This window comes from Lepidochelys kempii, chromosome 24 (genome assembly GCF_965140265.1).
Source record: "Lepidochelys kempii isolate rLepKem1 chromosome 24, rLepKem1.hap2, whole genome shotgun sequence".
Classification (NCBI taxonomy): Eukaryota; Metazoa; Chordata; order Testudines; family Cheloniidae; genus Lepidochelys; species Lepidochelys kempii.
The window spans coordinates 8009085-8014015 of NC_133279.1; positions in this window are offsets into that span (position 1 = coordinate 8009085).

Genomic DNA, 4931 nt, shown 5'->3' on the forward strand with positions numbered 1-4931 from the left:
CCTCCCCACGCTCCCCCTGCGAGGGGAAAACTGAGGCACAGAGATTTGCTTCCAAGTTATACTGTAAGTCATTCAAACTGGGCTAGAGCACAGGACATGCCCGAGTCCCAGGCCCTGCTTTAAATCTCTACCCCTCTGCCACAGCCGGGAATTGAACCCAGGAGTTCTGACTCCCAGTCCCCCCTGCTCTGACCACTAGGCCCAACTCCCCTCCCAGAGCTGGGAATTGAACCTGGGAATCCTGACTTTCCTTCCTCCTCCCTGCTCTCACCTCTGCCCCCCAATATGCTGTAGCAGCCATACCCAGCCCAGGAACAACTGGGCTGATTCCCACAGGGCCTGCAGTGTTCCCAGCATTTCCCTGGGGCAGGCTGGGGTGCAGAGTGCGAGAGGGGGCTCAGGGCGGGGGGTTGGGGTGCAGGGTGCAGGAGGGGCTCAGGGCAGGGAGTTGGGGTGCAGAGTACAGCAGAGGGCTCAGGCCCCCTCCCTCAGGGGCCACAGGGACGTGGTGCTGACCGCTTCCGGGAGTGGCGTGGGGCCAGGGCAGGCAGGGAACTTGTATTAGCCCCACTGCACCACAGGGCTGGCAATTCCGCAGGCCGGATCCAAAGCCCTGACGGGCCGGATCCAGCCCACGGGCCGTAGTAGGCCAAAGACTCGGAAAGCCAGTTTTAACCCAGATATATTTAACTAGCTCACTGAAAATGCATTGAAGAGTGCCATACAGTCTGTGTGTTATTCTCTGCACCATGCAATGGGAAAAGGTTTTACGTGCATCTCAGCAAAGCACAATTCACGCTATCGAGCAAAGGATCGATAGTTTCTTCCCTCTACTCCCAATCCCCCCACCCCATGGGCTTCCTGACAATCAATTAGAACCTTTGCTACTCAGTACCAGGCCAGGACGCCGGGGTTCTCTTTCCAAAGCTGCCATGTGATTTGTGACCTGGAACCGCTCTGCAGGCCTCAGTTTCCCTGCCTGTACAACAGGAGGTAGGTGGGTCTCATTCCTCCAGGTGGGGCTGCGAGGCCTCCTTGTTAGCAAAAATCTTGGCTGACAAGGGGCTGGAGGGATTTTAGGGTTTGTTATTCTTTAGTCTTCCCTGTCATTTTCTGTCCCCAGCGTTACAGCCAGGCAGGACAAATCAGCGCAAATGAAAAGAGGAAGCTGTTTCTTGAGCCTCAGCCTAAATCCAAGACCCAAGCAGTGATTTGGAACTTGCAGAGGGAGAGAGATGCCAGAGTACCTGTGTGATGGCATGACACTGCAAAACACAGATCTCTCATAAAGGCAGGGTGCGCAGGCTGTCAGACGAGGGAGCCCATGTTCACAAATGGCCCAGGCTGCAGGGAATAAAAGAGAAATAGCGGAGGGAGCCTAGGCTGGGCTTAGAGAAGAAATCAGGACTGGAGGGAGTTGGGGGGAGAGTCAGCCCAGTGGGAAGGGAGCAAACTGTCAGCATACGAGATGCTGCTGCCCAGGGTTTAAACACTGAACAATTCCCGAGCCAAGCGTTGGTTCCCCAGAAATCAAAGCAGGATGAGGAATGGACTAACTATGGATTGCACAGTGAGTCAGTGCTGGGGCTGGGAATAGCACCCAGGAGTCCCAGCTCCCATTCTCCCCCCTTGCTCCAACCACTAGACCCCACTCCCCTCCCAGAGCTGGGAATAGCGCCCAGGAATCCTTTGTCCCAGCCCCCCTGCTCTAAGCACTAGACCCCACTCCCCTCCCAGAGCTGGGAATAGCGCCCAGGAATCCTTTGTCCCAGCCCCCCTGCTCTAAGCACTAGACACAGCTCCCCTCCCAGAGCTGGGAATAGCGCCCAGGAATCCTGACTCCTCATCCCCATGTTCTAACCACATCCCTCCCCTCCTAGCTCCGAACCCACCCCCAACCGCTAAGAAGACCCCTCCCCTCCCTGAGCTGGGATTAGAACCCAGGAGTCCTGGTGCCCCTTTCCCATGCACTAACCACTAGCCAGGAGTGCTGATGCCTAGCCTGAGTCCCTGCCCTGCCCTGCCCTCCATAATGCAGCAAAAAGAGCAGGGAGCGGCTGTAGATTTGCAATCGCTAAAGCCCTGAAGAGCTCCATTCCCCATGCCCCAAACACACCCAGCAGCACAGACTGAGCTCCCCGCCCCCTCCAGGGCAGGGGGAGGCCCCGAGCTGGGTCAGCTCCCCATGCCAGGCAGGAAGAAATGAAAGAGTCTTGCTGGGCGCTGTGGACCCCGACCCAGCCCACCCATGGCGCTTATCCAGCCTGGAGATGGGTGGGGCTTAGAAGGGAGGATCCCGGCTCAGTTTGGCGGGGGTGGGGAGGGGAGTGTCCTGGAGGAGAGGGGTACAGGAGCCCCGGGAAGAAGGGGGTTTCTGCTTGGGGAACCTGCTTGAAAGCCTTGGCTGCCCAGACCCTTGGAGAGAGGGAGGGGGGCTGGTTCTTGTCTGGGGCTCGGCCTTGGCATGTTGGGGATGCCCCCGACTCTCTGTGGCTGAATTACGTTACCCCCATCAGGGGGGCAGATGCTATGAGCAGCAGGGCTGGACTCTGGCAGGAACCATGCCCGCCCTTTCCTCATGGGGGCTAGAGGGATATAACCCTTTACAGGCTCAGTGCTGGGGCAGTCACCCGTCTCCCTAAATTCCCCCTTTGCTCCAGTTCAATAACAGGTTTTAAATGGCTGCTGTGCTCCACCCAGAGGCAGCTGCATGTCAGCACCGGAGAAGTCTTTCTAATATACAGACTCAAGCACTTTCAGCCCCCCATGGCGAAGGGGAGAGGTACAGGCAGTGACATGAGACATGGGGAGTGCCGGGGGGCGGGAGAGGAGCTTATTCAGTGTAATGCTACTGAAAATGCAGAAGACAGGCTGTGAAAGCATTCGAACCCGTAGTCACTTCCAGCAGAACCGACCCGGGTTGGGGAGCACAGCCAGGGGGTCGGAGAAGCTGAAATTCTGTCTGCAAAGGGGCAGAGGAAGGCAGTGAAAATGATTAGAGGATGGAAGACCCGCCGTTCGAGGGGAGATTGAGAAGACTGGGGCTGTTCCGCTTGGAAAAGAGGTGACTACGGGGGGAAAGGACAGAGGTCCATAAAATCATGACCGGTGTGGAGAAAGTGACGAGGGACGTGTTAGTTACCCCTTCACAGACCACAGGAACCGGGGCCACTCACTGAAATTAATAGGCAATGGCTTTTAAACAAGCATACGGTATTCTTCACAGTCAACCTGTGGAACTCACCGCCAGGGTACGCTGTGAAGGCCAAAAGTATAACTAGGTTCAAAAAGGAAAAGTTCCTGAAGGATAAGTCCATCAATGGACATTAGCCAAGATGGTCGGGGGGACGCAACCCCTAGCCTCAGACTGCCAGAAATTGGACTGGACAACAATTGATCATTCAAAATTGCCCCGTTCTGTTCATTCCCCCTGAAGCAGCTGGCCCCTGGCCACTGTCGGAAGACAGGATACTGGCTAGGTGGGCCATTGGTCTGACCCAGTGTGTTCTTATCCTCGTCTTGCGTGGCTAGGGCTCACTCGGGCATTCAGAATGCAACGCCTTCATGGCTTCGCTCCATGCTCCATTGTCCTGGGCAAGGCCCAGCAGGAATAACCCTTTGGGAAAGTGCAAAGATAAAGAGCTCCACGCATCGTTTGCAAAGCTGGTCTAGCCCAAAATTAGACCCCGAACAGCGACAGGTGAGCGCTCTCTTCTGTGGAGAGGTTGGCAGGCGAGGCTTGGATATCGGCAGTTCTAGTCCCCAACCCACTGACTCCCACAACTGACCTCTTCAACCCAATCTGAGACATCTAGAGCCTGATCTTCAGAGATCATAGAATATCAGGGTTGGAAGGGACTTCAGGAGGTCATCTAGTCCAACCCCCTGCTCAAAGCAGGACCTATCCCCAATTTTTGCCCCAGATCCCTAAATGGCCCCCTCAAGGATTGAACTCACAACCCTGGGTTTAGCAGGCCAATGCTCAAACCACTGAGCTATCCCTCCCCCAATGGGTGACCCACCAAACCAGCTGATGGCCAGGGGAGCCGCATCTCTGAAAACCAGGCCCTGAGCATCTCAAACTGGGGCCCCCCAAAGTGGAGGCGTCGAAAGCTGAGTGGCCATTTTGGAGGTTTTGCACTTGGCCTCCTTGTGCCATCAGTGGGGCAGCTAAACGGGAAGCGAGCGAAGGTCGCGGGCCTGGTTTTAGAGTCGGGTTTGTGGGCCCAGTTGGGCTCACGTAGACACCCGCCCAATTTTGCTTGCCAACCAGGTAGTCAGTCCTTGAAGTCACAGCAGCTGAGCCCATGTTTGGTTCTGGCCCCAGAGCTGGGCGCGGCACCTGGGAAAGGCAGCAGTCACACAGCGGGAGGAGTGCTTGTAACCCCTCCGCTGTGTGTATGCCCAGATTTTAAATGGCTTTAGGGCCATGGGCCTGCCTCTGTTCCTGCACTCAGGGGAGAGACAAATCCAGTGTTACCCCCACACCCCTGAGTGGGTCACCAGCAGCCCTGACTGAACCTGGGATTTCTGGATCTGTACACAGGCACCTTCACTGCCCGAGCTAAGCAACTTGGGTCTGTTAGGTGCAGCAGCCGATCAACCCCAATATGTGAGGGACAGAGTGTTGCATACGGTGGGTGCGGGTAAGGCTGGCTTTGCCTTGAAGCCACCTTTCTGCTCCCAGTATTCTGGGGCTGTGCAAGGCCCTGCCTCGGCCACAGCGCCCATTAGAGCAGCCCTGAGGCTGCTCGATTTTACGCTTTACTCCCCACGGAAGCAGGGGCTGGGCGCAAGGCAAGTGCAGAGGCTAACCTCAGCTCCAGAGAGGTCCCCTGCACAGGGGAGAGTCTTAGGGGGGGCACAATTTCAGCCCCTTGTATAGCCCACCAGAGCAGCCTCAAGGGGCCCTGGTGTAGCCAAGAACTAGG